We start from the raw sequence: 16672 nt of genomic DNA on the forward strand, positions 1-16672 counted from the left end.
GTATTTGAATTGATGGAGATAAGGTCCAGGGCTTTGGCTTTTGAGTTTTTCCTTACCAAACTTATCCAAGTACGTCTTCATCAATCATGCTTTATACACTGAAATAAAAAAGCGTCCAAAATGTCTTGTTCTGCCATCTAAGAGACATTAAATGAACGAACAGTTAATTGATTAAGCAACGTGTCTTAGTACTTTTGTCCATCTGCGTGTTATGTCCTGTTCAAATCCTTCAAGTGAATAGTAGTTCTTTGTTACACAGTGAGCTTTGTGTGCAAACTTATCAGAAAATGGCGTTTCTGTTTCCCATTAGAATATCAATACATCAAGTGGTCCTTTGGGAAGCCAATGTATGCGCATACTACAAGTGAGCAGTGTGAAGAAGTGATTCCTTTTTGGCAGCAGCTTCAATGTCACAACAAGTATAAAATGAATGGTCTCTCTTTCTTACCATGTCATAAATTTCACCAAGTGAGAATAAATCCTTTTCCCTGATGATCAAACACATCTCTTGAATAAATCCAGAAAATAGACCATTTAAATATACCAAGCCATAGTATTTCTGAGATGATTTTCTTCTCATTTGGATGGGATTATGACATGTACGTGGCAATTAATCACAGAGTTAATTGACTCTACTGTGCATGCATCATTACATTTCACAATAATTGCAACAACTGGAGTTTTGGATCCCAAAACAAACAAGTTAATTTGGATGTGTTAAATGTGTTTATTAATGAAAGATCATGCTCTGTCGACTGTACTGGTAACGCTGAGACGTACAAGCACAGTTTGCATAGAGTGCAGTATTTTTGGTGTCCTTATTGTAGACTAATGAGTGGTCAACATTACAGTTACTCACTACCAACTCTACGGACCTTGGCAAAAGCATTGCTTCATCTATTTACATACACCTGTAATGTAAACGTCAGTTTGAGTAGGAAAGAAATTACAGTTTTCCGACCATAGAGACGTAGTCTGTCGTAAGTTGCAAGTGACTTAAATGGGTAGGGAGGTGGCAATGGATCCATTGCTACTCTAAAATAATGATTTGGATGTTCATTCTTCATTCATTGGTGTGGGCAAATGTGTTCTCATGGCCAGACGTTTCATATCTCTGAAACATTTCTATCAATTGCAAATAAACATAACAGCATAATTACTAGTGACTTCTCTGGGTAGGATCATAGAAATCTTGTGTAATTTCCACATGGTTTCTGGTGACAAACTGAACAACTGAGGTAAGACTTTTCTTTCAAGTATGAATTACGATTGTGTGACAATATAATAATAACAATAATGATAATAATAACAATAAAGGACAATTATATATCACTTTTACACGACATCCAAAGTTTAAAAACACATTTTACGATTAGAATAAAATGTCACTAGTCGAAAGTGGTGTTGTATAGTCTTCAGTGCTTGTTTTTGAACCAGGAGAGGGATGAGGAGTCACATATGGCTGTAGGGAGATGGGTGGGACTAGTGATGGAGCTGTTCCTGTTCCCCCAGGATTTGAGTTTGGTCCGAATGCGAGGGGAAAGGAGGTTAGCATCAGCAGAGCGGAGGGTGCATGCAGGGGTGTGCCGATGGAGGAGTTTAGTCAGGTAGGGCGGGGCCAGGTTAGCAAGTGCTTTGTCGAGTTAAAGTGGATTATTTTAGGGATGGGGAACCTTTGCAGCTTGTAGAGGACAGGGGTAACATGATCACAGGTCCGGGTATGGTTGAGTAAGCGTGCGGAAGAGTTCTACATGAATTAGAGTTTCTTTATGGTTTGGATTGGAGAGGAGACTTGCAGTTGTCCATTAGTTTTGAGGTATTTGCCTTGCTTTGTGCACTGGTGCACAGACATGTTGGAACAGGAAGGGGTAATCCCCAAACTGTTTGACTGTCCAAAATCTCTTGGTATGCTGAAGGATTCAGACTCTCTTTCGCTGGAGCTCAGGGGCTAATATTTTGGGGATTTTCAACTTTGTGGGAACAGTTTGGAGATTGCCCCTTCCTGTTCCAACATGACTGTGCATTAGTGCAATCAAGGTTCATAAAGACATGCATGACAGAGTTTGATTTAGACGAACTTGACTGGCCTGCACAATCCTGACCTCAACCCTATAGAACACATCTGGATGAATTATAGCGGAGACTGAGATCCCGGCCTTCTCGTCCAACATCAGTGTGTAACCTCACAAATGCGCTTCTGGAAAAATGGTCACAAATTCCTATAAACACACTCCTAAACTTTGTGGAAAGCTTTTTCATGGGAGTTGAACGTTATAACTGCAAAGGGTGGACCAATGTCGTATTAAACCCTATGGATTAAGAATGGGATGTCACTTAAATTCATATCTGAGTCAAGGCAGGTGATCGAATACTTTTGGCAATATAGTGTATTTCAAATGTACAAATGTAATAGGACAATTATTGCTACATTTTGCAGCTTTCTAGATTGCCCCTTGACAACAAATACAGAAAACACATCCTGCCTTATTTATCCTCTTATGGAAAATCATTTGCAAGGACAAAGGCTGAAACGAACAAACAAGAAAAAAACATTTTGCATGCATACATGTAATATAACTAATAAAAGGCTGACGTTTGACACAACCATTCACTGCAAGATACTGTAAATGCAATATATGACAATAATGACTTTAATGATTAATGTCAAGGCTAAATATATTTGTGTTGCAAGAGGAAATAGGTCCAAATGTCTACATCAGTGATTTCCAACCTTTATGGAGCCAAGGCACATATTTTACAATTGAAAAATCTCACAGCACACCAACAAACAAAAATGTCACAAAAGGTGCACACTGGTTGAGAATCACTGGTCGACATCCATGTTTAGAACACCCGATGCTAATTGGTCAGCAGCAGAAAAATGGAAAACAAACAAGGTCAGTCTTCTAAAGTTAGGCATTTTAAAAGTGTTTTAAATTCTAACTCACACTGTACAAATCAAACATAAGAGGTACTCACACTGCACAGCTCGACAGAGTCATGACTTGAGTACACACTCTACATATTTAGAATGTTGCTGTTCCAGTTAAGTCCTATACATCCATCCATTTTCTGAGCCGCTTATCCTCACAAGGGTCACGGGAGTGCTGGAGCCTATCCCAGCTATCTTCGGGCAGGAGGCGGGGTACACCCTGAACTGGTTGCCAGCCAATCGCAGGGCACATATAAACAAACAAACATACGCACTCAGATTCACACCTACGGGCAAGTTAGTCTTCAATCAACCTACCATGCATGTTTTTGGGATGTGGGAGGAAACCGGAGTGCCCGGAAAAAACCCACCCAGGCACAGGGAGAACATGCAAACTCCACACAGCCGGGGCCAGGGATTGAACCTCGGTCCTCAGAACTGTGAGGCAGACGCTATAACCAGTCGATCACTGTGCCGCCTAAGTCCTATAGAGTAGGTATTTAAAAATGTTGCAGTCTGTCAAAACAAATGACACAAAAAAATTAGACATTTAATCACGTCTCCATTTACGCGCTCATACAGTACAACTCTGAACTTTTCTCAGTACCCTAATTCTAGGTCTATAGACAACACTGATGCTTGAATTTCTTTTATTCATATACAAGTATATTGTGTGTGTGTGTGTGTATATTTGTATATATAATTGACACGCCATTATAATTGAATTGATTTTTTTTTCGTTTGTTTGGTAGTTTTTTGGTTGTTTGGTTGTAGATGGACTGTACTTATATAGCACTTTATCTATACCATCACACTGCCCAAAGTGCTTTATAAAGACTCACATTCACCCACTCACACACATTCATATACTAATGGGCGACTGCTGCCATGCAACCCAAAAACATTCTTGCAGAAGTTGGGATAAACCACCCATAAACCTTTTGGAGTTGGCTTACCCCCCAAAAAAGAACCAACATATTGAATTGGTCACTCTTTTGGTCGAAACCTTAAGCACTTTTCAGATACAGTAGTTAGACACAACTTGCAAATATATTTTAACCCACTAAATCCCATTTTGCACTCTGATGCACTTGTGTTGCATAATGGTAAGCACAGGTAGCAAAAGTGAAACTCAAAGCATAGCTGTCTCAACATAAACACAGCCAGTTGTAATCACACTTGTGGCTAATGATGTGAAGAAACCAGTATAAGTCAATTTAGTAAGCACTGGTTGTTGAAGTGGCATGCCATCTCCAGGTCGGGGATGAGATCCTGCCCCAAGTGGAGGAATTCAAGTATCTTGGGGTCTTGTTCACGAGTGAGGGAAGAATGGAACGGGAGATCGACAGGCGGATCGGTGCAGCGTCTGCAGTGATGCGGACCTTGTATCGGTCCGTTGTGGTAAAGAAAGAGCTAAGCCGAAAGACGAAGCTCTCAATTTACCGGTCGATCTTCGTTCCTACCCTCACCTATGGTCATGAGCTGTGGGTCGTGACCGAAAGAACAAGATCCCGGATACAAGCGGCCGAAATGAGTTTCCTCCGCAGGGTGTCCGGGCTCTCCCTTAGAGATAGGGTGAGAAGCTCGGTCATCCGGGAGGATCTCAGAGTAGAGCCGCTGCTCCTCCGCATTGAGAGGAGCCAAATGAGGTGGCTGGGGCATCTGATTCGGATGCCTCCCGGACGCCTCCCTGGTGAGGTGTTCCGGGCATGTCCCACCGGGAGGAGACCCCGGGGACGACCCAGGACACGCTGGAGAGACTACATCCTTCGGCTGGCCTGGGAACACCTCGGGATCCCCCCGGAAGAGCTGGATGAAGTGGCTGGGGAGAGGGAAGTCTGGGCGTCCCTGCTGAAGCTACTGCCCCCGCGACCCGACCCGGATAAGCGGTAGAGAATGGATGGATGGATGGATGGTTGTTGAAGTTTCACGATGGATGAAGACAATCAGAGAGACAGTAAAGAGGTGGCTGATGAAGAAGAGGAGAGAGAGGACAAGACATAGAGCAATTACCTATTTCAGATGCAATACGGGCAACTTTCAGAGACCATGTTCGTACAGTGGGAAGACAGCGAGTGCAGCCCAACCTAATAAGATTCACTGTGGCTACCATAGTCCAAAGACTTGAAGACGTAAAGAGGTAATTCTTTTCTTCATTATGTTTATAGTATGACTCTATACAGTGCTGTACACAAAAAGATGTTTCCATACATCAATTTTCTGTCAGGTTTGAGGGATTTTGACGTTGGAGGCAAAAGGTGAACCCAAATGCAGGAAAGCAGGAGAAGCAAGGCAGGGGAGCAAGTTTAAAAAAAAATAAAAAATAAAATAAAATACTGTATTTTCAAAAACAAAAGGTCAAATAAAGTACGTGGAATAATCAAAAAACATAATGACGTAACAAAGTACTAAAACATAACAAACAAACCCAGAGTATAAACTCAAGGAAATACAATGGGACCAAGGAAACATGACGCACAGTATGACGACAACAATGAACTGACAGGCTGAAAGAAAGCAGGGAACTACAAATTGACGAGACAACGAGGCAGACCTGGACAAGAAACAAGTGGCTGGAGGAAGCTGATTGGTTGACTCAAGGAGCAGGGCTGATAAGAACAGATGGGGACGAAAAACCTAACGAGTCGACATGATATGAAAAAAAAAGAACAGCAAAAACAAACAAATTCAACAAAAACACAGATCATGACATTTTCCATTATACTTTTAGACCTAGTACTTTTTTTACATTTCTATTTTTTTTTTTTACTACAAGTACTAAGTGATTTTTGTTTTGTTTTGCAAAAGTTGTGTAGTGACTGTTCAGTGGTATTTCTCATTTTTGATTGACTGAGGGTCTGTTTTTAGTTTTAGTTTGGTTTTGCAGGATAAGTGTGGATTTGTGAATGCAGCTTGAAAATAGGGTTTTGTGTTTACAGTTTAGAAAAAATAGTTTCAAGAAATGTGTTTAGCAATTTAAAAAAACGTTATAGAGAGAGAGATATTATTTAGATGAGACTGATTATTTCACATTACCGTCGCAAGCTGAAAAATCTAACTGTGCCTTTTTTGGTTGGGTTTCTTAATATGATGACAGGGTTAGGGTTAGGGCCAATTTGCTGCCAAATTGGCTCTTTCACTACACTCACTCCTGTAGCCTGTAAGATGAAGTCAATTAATAAGAGCAAAATTATATAAAAGTGCTGAGCTTTGTAAATTGTCTGTAAGCATGTAAAACAAATATAAGACAATCGTGTGTGTGTGTTTTTTTGTTTTTTTTTAACCTCAAGCACTGATAAATTCTCACTTTCTGACTTTTAGTTTTCCTTTCCGCCTTTCTAAATGTCAGTGCTGCCAGATCAGTGTGCCGTCGTTCCACCACTGAACACTCAGACGGAATTGAGGGGAGCCAAGAGGAACCGGAACAATTTGGCCTGATAGCACACCCTCTGCTCAACATTGCTAAGCGACCACCGTGAACTCAATTTTGTGAGGCTTGCCTTACCTAGAGGCTAGAAAATGTTTGTGTGTGTGTGTGTGTGTGTGTGTGTGTGTCTGCGCACGCATGCGCAAAACTGACCCCTCTACTGAATCATTCCCAAATCTGTCCAAGTGTTGCTCTGCTGAGGTTCAGTAAGCTTTTTAAGTGTACATACAGTATGTGTGTTCATGTGTGTGTGTATGTTGATGTGTTAAGGCATGTTTGTGTGTATGTGAGTGTGCCCATGGTCATATAGTTCTCCATGAGTGAGAGGTCTCTGGCCCAACTCGGTAGCTCAGCTGTGGGCAGTCGCATTCATATTAGGAATAAATTACGAATGATGGCGCTTGTCATTCTGCTGCTGGCGGCTGTGTGATTTTGGTATGAAACCACACACTTTTTTTTACCTGCAGTGCAATATTAAATACTGTGTATTTACATTATATACAAATAGCTTAAACCTCCATAGCTGATGTTTCAAACATTGACTGTATAGTAGAATACACCTGAAGTCATATAAATCAGACTGCAGATAAAATACTCCATCACCTTTGGAAAACAGAACATGACATGGCTGCAAGTCTTGTTAAAAATACTCTTGCAAGCGTCAAAAGATTAAAAGATCAAAAGTTGTACTTTTTCGTGGTTATTTTTTCTTGTCCAGGTGTGCAGTCTCGTCAGTCTGTTTATATATAGTTTTTCACTCAGTTGGTTTGCATATCCTTTCGTCTGTGGTGGTGAGTCTATTCTTCATGTTTCTTTGTCCAGTGGTGCCTTGAGATTCGAGCGACCTGACTTACGAGTAGGGATGGTAGCAAAATGTTTCAGTACCTAAGCGCGCCCATTGTGACTGTGTGGGCAGCGGAAGTGGAAGAGTTAGTCAATTTCCATGGGGCACATGAACAAATCAGTGCCGCACAAGAGCGTAATGACGTCAATCACAACAAATAAGTATGGATCAAATGCGCTGAAAAGTATGGGTGGAAAAGTGGAGGGGTCCTTCTTGAAAAGGTCTGGAGACGTAACATCTCCACCACAGAGTAACGAAGAGGGGAAGTTGTGCTCGTAAGAGTCAGACTCAACACAATCGGAGCCAGTCGGTGCGTCAGGGACACAACCCGTGGGCGCAGGTAAGCTTCCAGGAGAGCTGGCAGGGTGGCAGAAGGCTGATCGAAGCGGGACACCAGAAGGCTACAGTAGTCCCAGACAAGTAAGCCCTGCAGCAACGAAGCTAGCTTTTAGCTAACAAGCGGCGAAGTAGTAAGCAGCAGACAGTGTTTGTGTTAGATCGACCAAACTGAGTCTAACAAATGGGTTTAAAATCCAGATTGTCTTATATGAATGTGAGACAATCTTTAGTAAATACATAAAACTACTTGGTACAAAATAACGAAAACAGCGGAGGAGGTGCAGAAGCTTGCCAGCGGTCACGACAATGTTTTGTTGTACTGTAGTACATATGTGTATAGTGAAAAGCTTGGCTTTTTAATTTGCATTAGTTATCCATCCATCCATTTTCCGTACCGCTTATCTTCACTAAGGTCACGGGCGTGCTGGAGCCTAACCCAGCTGACTCTGGGCGAGAGGCGGGGAACACCCTGAACTGGTTGCCAGCCAATCGTAGGGCATATATAAACAAACAATCATTCACACGCACATTCATACCTACGGGCAATTTAGAGTCTTCAATTAACCTACCATGCATGTTTTGGGGATGTGGGAGGAAACCAGAGTACCCAGAGAAAACCCACGCAGGTATGGGGAGAACATTTAAACTCCACACGGGAGTTTGTCGGATTTGAACCTGGGTCCTCAGAACTGTGAGGCAGATGTGCTAACTAGTCGTCCACCGTGCCACCACATTAGTTATCTTAATGCATAATACATAAGAGTAATAGTAATACAATTACTGTTTATCTTCGTTCCTTATGCAGTTCATTGCAAAGACGTTTGCGTCACACTTTGTATTTTATAATTGAGTTATTGTTTGTATTATTTATACTTTATTATGATTTGTAAATTATTAGACCTTTACTGTTTTTATTAAGTCACTGATGGTGCAGTGGTACACTCGCCTCAATTTGGTGCGTGGGTTCAGTTCCCACTCAGTGAATGTGAGTGGGAATGGTTGTCCGTGTCTGTATGTGCCCTGCGACTGACTGGCGACTGACTGGCGACCAGTTCAGGGTGTAGTCCGCCTTTCGCCCGAAGTCAGCTGGGATAGGCTCCAGCGTCCTGCGACCCTAACCAGGATAAGCGGTGTTGAAAATGGATGGATGGATGTTTTTATTTTTTACTCCATTCACTTTTGCTCATTTGTTTTAAACTTGGGATGTTGTTATAGTTGTCAAAGTGTACATATTGAAAAATTAGTGTAAATTTAAAAATTGTGAGATTTCATTATTGAACAAATTAACATTTATTAGCACAAACACACGAAAGTAACGGAAATTGGTACCTTTAAGTACCGGTTCGTTTTTAAAAGGTACCCATACCTACTTACGAGATTTTAGAGCTGTGGGCCGTCATTTGGACAATCTTTTGCTTTGACCTGCGAGCAAAAGTTAAAGATACGAGCGCTGCAAGATCACAGTGAACTCAACTCACTTCACAAAAAGAAGCAGTTTGGCAGATATTAAACAATTATGCATAAAGACCTGATGCTGTTTCACACTGGAAGGAGCAGCACAATGTCCATTAAAATAATAAATCTGGCCAAAACTGTGGCAGAAACAGTTTAATTCTTGAAATTCTATTTAATTATGACATTATTGTATGTTTTGGTGAAGTACATATTATAGAGCGCTATTTTCTAATTAAAAATTAAAGTTGTTATTTGGGAGAGGCTGGAACATTCATTCATTCATTCATTTTCCGTTCCGCTTATCCTCACTAGGGTCGCGTGCGTGCTGGAGCCTATCCCAGCTATCTTCGGGCGAGAGGCGCTGTACACCCTGAACTGGTCGCCAGCCAATCGCGGGGCACATAAACAAACAACCATTCGCACTCACATTTACACCTACGGGTAATTCAGAGTATTCAATTAACCTACAGACTGGAACATATTAATGGCATTTCCATTCATTTCAATGGGGAAAGATAATTTAAGATATAAATGTTTTAAGTTATGAATGTGGTCACGGAACAAATTAAATTAAAATCTAAAAGCACCACAGTACTTTTTTTTTATCCTTCTACCCCATACTTCATAAATAAATGCATTTTTTAGTTTCCACTGAACTCTTGCCTTCCTTGCCGGCTTCCCTTGTTTTTGTTTTTGCCTGCACATTAACACCACCCCCAACCAACCATAACTCATTTATTAATGCTCTTTTTAAGAGCAGTGAAATTAATTTGTGTTCTTAAGGTGTCCTTACCCATCATAATAAATATTAAGTTTGACTTTACGCTTTTTATTCATACAAACCATTTTATAACTACTTCCCTCCATGAAGTATGCATCTTTGCATATACAGTGATCCCCCGTTTTTCGCGGTTAATGGGGACCAGAACCCCCCGAGAAAGGTGTAAAACTGCGAAGTAGGATTTGCCCGCCCCGCCCCTAGGAATTTTCATGTATGTGTATGTGGGTACCAGAATGTTTACAATATGTAAAAAGTATTTATACTTTACATATTTGAGACAAAGATTACAACAGTACACATATTTACATAAATCTTTAATTATATAATCTTATACAGTAATTAACATTCATCAACATTGCCTTCTGAGAGAGGCGAAGAGGCTTGCGTTGGTGGCAGAGGAGAGGCTCTCACTTGACTCGTAGAGGCTTTAGGTTCACTCGGAGACTCTTCTGCTGGAGGCGCTGATGGTGTAGCTGGGGTTTTACCTTGGAGAAAAACATGGTGATGGGTAGTTGTTGTCTTTGTTTTTTCTTTTGCTTCAAAATTCCCCTGTACAAGAACATAACCCCCGTCTCTTAGTACGTGGAGTTACCACACATTTCGGTTCCTTATTGAAGCAGTTTTGCGGATGTTTGCTTCCTCTTTCTTGATGTACCGCACTGTAGATTCATTCACGCCATAATGGCGTGCCACAGATGCATAACTTCTGCCCTCTTTGATCATATCTAAAAGTTTCACTTTTTCGCTGATGGTCATCATGGTCATCATCATCATTCTCTTGGGCGCCCCAGAGGTAGCTTTCGCAGGGGCACAGCGCTTAGGCGGCATTGTAAGGGCTTAACTAATCAAAAAAAGTTATTGCTTAAACAAAAAAAGTTATCACGAACACAACTCTAAGATACAGTATGCGAGACAATCAACAACGTGGACGAGACTGGCGAGACACAACAAGGGAAGATGCTGGGTGAGGCTGCGATGATGCACAGCCAATCAGCTCACAGGATAAATCCACTCGTGCTCTCATTGGTCGACGTCACGCCGGGAACCAATCATACGCCTTGTATGAGTGCCCGTGGCATGTACGGTACAGTACAGGCATGTACAAAGCCTCTGAGTCAACTCATCTCTTTGTTTGGCATGCAGGGAAACCTTCTCTCTCGTGCATCAACATGAAACAACGCGTCTTTCCGCAATATGGCTGCTGATATGGCTGTATTTTTTCATTTTTAGATTAATTTTTTATTTTATTTTTTATGGTTGTTTGTTTCTATGTGCCCTGCGATTGGCTGGCAACCAGTTCAGGGTGTACCCCGCCTCCTGCCCGATGACAGCTGGGATAGGCTCCAGCACGCCCGCGACACTAGTGAGGAGAAGCGGATCAGAAAATGGATGGATGGATGGATGAATATTTTGGAAAAACCCGCAAAGCACTGAAGCCACAAAACGTGAAGCGCGAAGTGGCGAGAGAACACTGTGTACAGAGTAAATTGTCTTCTCTCTTGCACTATAGATAATGGATCAAAAAGCCATTTCTATTCATTTCATATACAGTAAATACCCTAACTGCTCATCATATTGCATTCAAAATTTCTTCTTTCAGCCTTGAGATTTTTTCTCTCCCCGCCCTCACATCACAGTGTGCTAGGCAAATTAAAGCACTGCGAGCTCTCTATTTAGCACTTGATCTTAACTATACTCCCACTGCTTTTCCATCACTGGCACCGCTTAACTGAATATGGCAATCTAAGGCGGAAATGTTACTTAAATGGACTGGCTAATCATTTATTCCAGTCTGACAGGAAACAGTTGGCACATTCAGTTCTAGTGAGATCCCTTCAGACCAGTGCTGGATATATGATGTAGTCCAAACAGACAGACACAGGAAGGGGGAAAATTTAGATTTAAAATGTATTGCTATCTAATGGTCACATCAAGCTGTTCTGTGTTTATTATTCTGCAAAAATAAATGAAAGGACAATCTTTCTTTTAAGCAGAGGAACAAAAGATGGTGCAAGGTCTCACCAGCTTTAGATGTTCTGTATTTAAAAGAAGACTGCAAAATAGTTTATAAGCACAAAACTCATTATTTCGATCAAAAAAGTACACCAAGAGTTTATATGCCAGTAATTGCAGTGGGCTGGATTAGGTTATGTATCGTAAATGTGTTTCTGATGCATTTGTTATTGTCTGCAGTTGCTGTGGAACATGCGCTATGCTGAATAACCAGTAGTGCATAATGTGACATTTCACCAGCAAGAAAACATGCAGAAAGTGGAGTTCTGACCTTTTACTTTTCAAATGTATGGTTTTAAATTGCTAGTTTTACTCACATACGTACACACACACCTGCACGCACGTATCAAATTATGTTATTTTGTAATTCATAAGTTGAAATGCAACGATGAGAGCAATTATGTTTTTAATTAGCCTAGTTGACTTTATGAGGCTCAAGTTTAACATAAATTGCGTTGTGCTTGTTTCATCCTCTGATTATAACCATGCAGACTCTTGTTTTAAAAAGCGTACTCAGTTTAAATTGGCAGTGGCGCTGGTGCAAGATTTTTGGCTCCATTCATGCGAGAGGAAACAGAGATATGGCCATCTTTTTCATACAGTCTGTGCTTCAGCCCGCTGCCATGTAAACTGGTGTCAGAGCTGATGAGTAGAACATTTTAGAACGTTGCTATTATTATGTTGGAGAGTTGTACTTTCTGCTGTCAGAAGCAATTTCCATGTTATTCCCATTCCCATGCAACAGACACCCACTCGCTCCATTCGCAAAGTCGCTCTGAATAACTCATTTGATTGGCTGAGTCATGTCACATGGGAGTAGCTACAAAGCCTGTGATTGGTCTGATTTGTGTGCATATTTAGTATGTATTTGCTACAGTAATGAAAAAAATATGCCTGAAAGATCTCCAATCTAAAAAAGGACAACCAGAAATCCCAAATGGTGGTTTATTTAAAGTATTCCTTTCACACAATCTAATAGGTCTGGGTCCATATAGAAAGAAATCTGGAACCAGATCTTGACACACTCAAAATGGTGTTTAGTAATGGCAAGTAGAACTATATATGTTGAGACCAGTGTTCCAATCAAACATCAACAAACAACATAATACCTCAACACACTAATATTCATGCTGAACAAGTTGTACTTAATACACTCATTGAGGACCACTGGTCAACATTTATATTGTACTGTATACCCCACAGAGTTAATTGTTCCACAACCAAATAATGTTGTAAACCTTTTCCAGGACCTAAAAGGTACATGTATATTCCTAAATTGTCAATAGTATATTTGAGGGTACAAGTCATATTCCTACAATACATGTGAAAATCCATGCATCTACCAAATCATTTATAGTCATTTGACCTGGTTTGGGCTCTACGTTGCAATTTCAATGCGTGAGAGGGTCATTTTCTGCAAAACAGCAGGTTGTCAATTTTGGCAGACAGACATCCCCAGTCATTTTTATTTATTTTTTTTAACAAAAGGGCCTGTTTAAATAGAAGACTTTCATCATAGCTTTGGCCTGTTTTGACTCAACACTGAAATCATTCATGTGGATGTCTTCTTCGCCAAACAACCAGTGGATTACTAATTTTGGTTGATGACAGCAAACCTGCCAAAAAAAAACCTAGTAAAAACATAGTTATTTGTGGTTTATGTGGACAGCAAAAAGGCCATAAAATGACAAAGACTAAATTTACAGAGTCCTAACAGTATGGTTTGTGTATCTGTAACGTTCTGTTTGCTAATTAAGACCAGCCATGCTGGATTTGGGATTGCTATCAGATTCAGATACCTGTACTGTACTATATCGAGACAACTTTATTAATCCAATAAGACAGGCCAATTGGTTTGAATATCTTATATGTGATATATAAAGCATTGAGTAAGATGTACGACATATAAATAAATATAATATATATAGAATTTAAAATATCCTTAGAAATAACAAGCAAAAGAGGCCTATGGAATAAATACAAAATAGGGATTAAAAAAAGAGGTAAAACATCTATCCATCCACTTTCTATTCCACTTATCCTGTTCAGAGTCACAGGAAGCTGGAGCCTGTCCCAGCAGATCAGGCAAAGGCAGACTGCACCCTGGACTGGTCGCCGGTCAATCACAGGGCAAATATAGAGATAAACAACATTCATGTTCACATACACACCATCACTGAGTGGGAAACTGAAGCCACGTTGCCTGCAGTCTGGCGGGTGAATTGCTAAAAAAAACAAAAAAAACTGACACGTAACAAAATAGTTTAAAAGAATGACGAATTAGAGATAATATAAATGGTGTTTAGTAATGGCAAGTAGAACTATATATGTTCAGACCAGTGTTCCAATCAAACATCAACAAACAACATAATACCTCAACACACTAATTTCCATGCTGAACAAGTTGTACTTAATTATGATACCATTATAGCCAATAAATGGAGATGAATATAATATTGACATAGCATTTTTATGATCATTTACTGTGTTTTTGCATGCGCATGTCCATAAAGTCAAGGTACATTGATTTGCCTGAACGCTATGAATCGTAAATTGTGATGTTTCTTAATTGTAAGTATGAAACCAGTTTTCATGAGTGCAGGTCTCTAGCACAACACATTTTTGGATTCCTATTTCAAAGAAATACATATGTGAATTTTGTAATGTTCCCAAGATCATATAGTGACAGAGAAGTATTATGGTACATTCAAGTCTACTGGATTTTTCCCACTAGGAAATTCAGTGTCCAATCTCAAAGTGTTCCAATCGAAAGTCCATCCATCCATTTTCTGTACCGCTTATCCTCGCTAGGGTCAAGGGCGTGCTCGAGGCTATCAACAGCTATCTTCAGGCGAGAGGCAGGGTACACCCTGAACTGGTCACCAGCCAATCCCAGGGCACATAAACAAACAACCATTCGCACTCACATTCACACCTACGGGCAATTTAGAGTTTTCATTTAACCTACCATGCATGTTTTTGAGATGTGGGAGGAAACCGGAGTACCCGGAGAAAACCCATGCAGGTACGGAGAGAACATGCAAACACCACACAGGCGGGGCCGGGATTTAAAACCTGGTCCTCAGAACTGTGAGGCAGATGTGCTAACCAGTCGGTCACTGTGCCGCCCCAATCGAAAGTAACCAAAAAAAACTTGGCTGATGAGCATGTCATCTCGCATTAGATGTGCATTAAAGCAAATGTTGAATGTCTAATATAAAATAAAACACGAGGTATTTATAGCTACAAATGCTGTGTAATCATGGGTGCAAAATGTTAGCGTCAATAATCAATTTATTAATGATAAATCAGCGAAAGCTCAACGTATGCTGACAACAGAATACATCTATTTTTTTTTAGTTCATATAGTTTATTTTAACATCTTATTAACTTCATGATAATGATGGCAATAACTTTACACCACCACCAAAGAAAAAACATTTATGGTAAATGGTGGTACCTAGCGAAACCAATAAATGCTGATAAAGTAACTGTATAGTACAATCTTTTAATTGATGATACTCACAAAAGGGTTGGGATATTCGGCTTCAGATCGAAACTTCAGGTTGAACTCAAAATGCACTATAACCTTTACAGATGAATTTCACTTGACCTTCTCTAAACTTTTGACTGCACATGGCCGACTGTTTCTGCCATAGATATGAAGAATAGGTAGATACGACATGCCCCTTAGTGCTAGTAGTGTGAAAGTGTCTGTCATGGTGTGTGTTTTGATTTGGGTTGTGGTTAGTTTTGTTTCATGTTTTCCTGTGTTCCATGCTATTTATGTCGTGTGCTCATTTAGTTGTGTCCACCAATCAGCTTCCTCCAGCCGCTCGTGTCTTGTCCAGGTGTTCCTCGTTCTCTCGTCAATCTGTTTGTATTTAGTTCCCTGGTTTCTTTCATTTCTTGTCGGTTCATTGTCAGGTGTCATTGTCGCTGTTTGTGTCACGGCTTACTCACCAGTCATGTTTTGTTTCCAGTTTTAGGTTTATTCAAGTGTTTCTTTGGTTATCTGTTGTGGGACTTTGTTTAGTTTGCTTTATCCATGTTTGCCTTTTTTTGTTAAGTAAATATATTTTTTGGAGACTCCTGCACTCCTGCCTTGTCTCCCTGCGCAGACACCGTGACAGTGTCTGCACATTCCATGTTTGTGGACGGCACGAAAACCAAAATAACAAGGATGCCTGTACATTGTGCTGCACATAATGCCGTACAATCACAACAACGGAACTGGGAATAACCCTTCACAGGTAAAAATATTTTTGGGTCTCATTTTTCAAAATGTTCTGTGTTAATGGCATATGCTTTGACATTGATTTTTTTTTTTTTTTTTTTTTGAAAAAAAAAGTGAACATCGTGAAAATCTGTTGTGAAATGAGCAAGCTCGTATTTATTTTCAATGTACAGTACATGCATAACCTTTGATGGGAACATTACCCCCACCAATGTGGCTCCTACGCAGGAACCTCACTTAGTCAGGCTGCTACATCACACTGGTGTGTCTGGTATTCTCTTAATATCTGTGGTTTCAGCACTTTATGCACAACTTGTTCTCAAACAAGGAGCTAAATGGAAACTTTACAACAGGTGTTTGAGCCATGAATCAACAAATACATTTTTATCCAAGAACGTTCACTTCTATGCCTTTCTGTGACTCTTGCACTCACACTCAGTGACACTCTGTGACACTGAGCTCAGTGATTATTTCTCTCTGAGAACATCCCTTTTGAAGCCTGGTGAGGTACTGTTGATCAATTGCTTGGTGTCGTCTCATGATGTCGAAAGTTAACAGCATGATGAAGAGGACTGTTTACATACCTAATACGATTTAACCAGAAAATGTACTGGTCGATTCCTGCACCTGTTGTGAATTATGCC

Source organism: Phyllopteryx taeniolatus, chromosome 17 (genome assembly GCF_024500385.1).
Source record: "Phyllopteryx taeniolatus isolate TA_2022b chromosome 17, UOR_Ptae_1.2, whole genome shotgun sequence".
Classification (NCBI taxonomy): domain Eukaryota; kingdom Metazoa; phylum Chordata; class Actinopteri; order Syngnathiformes; family Syngnathidae; genus Phyllopteryx; species Phyllopteryx taeniolatus.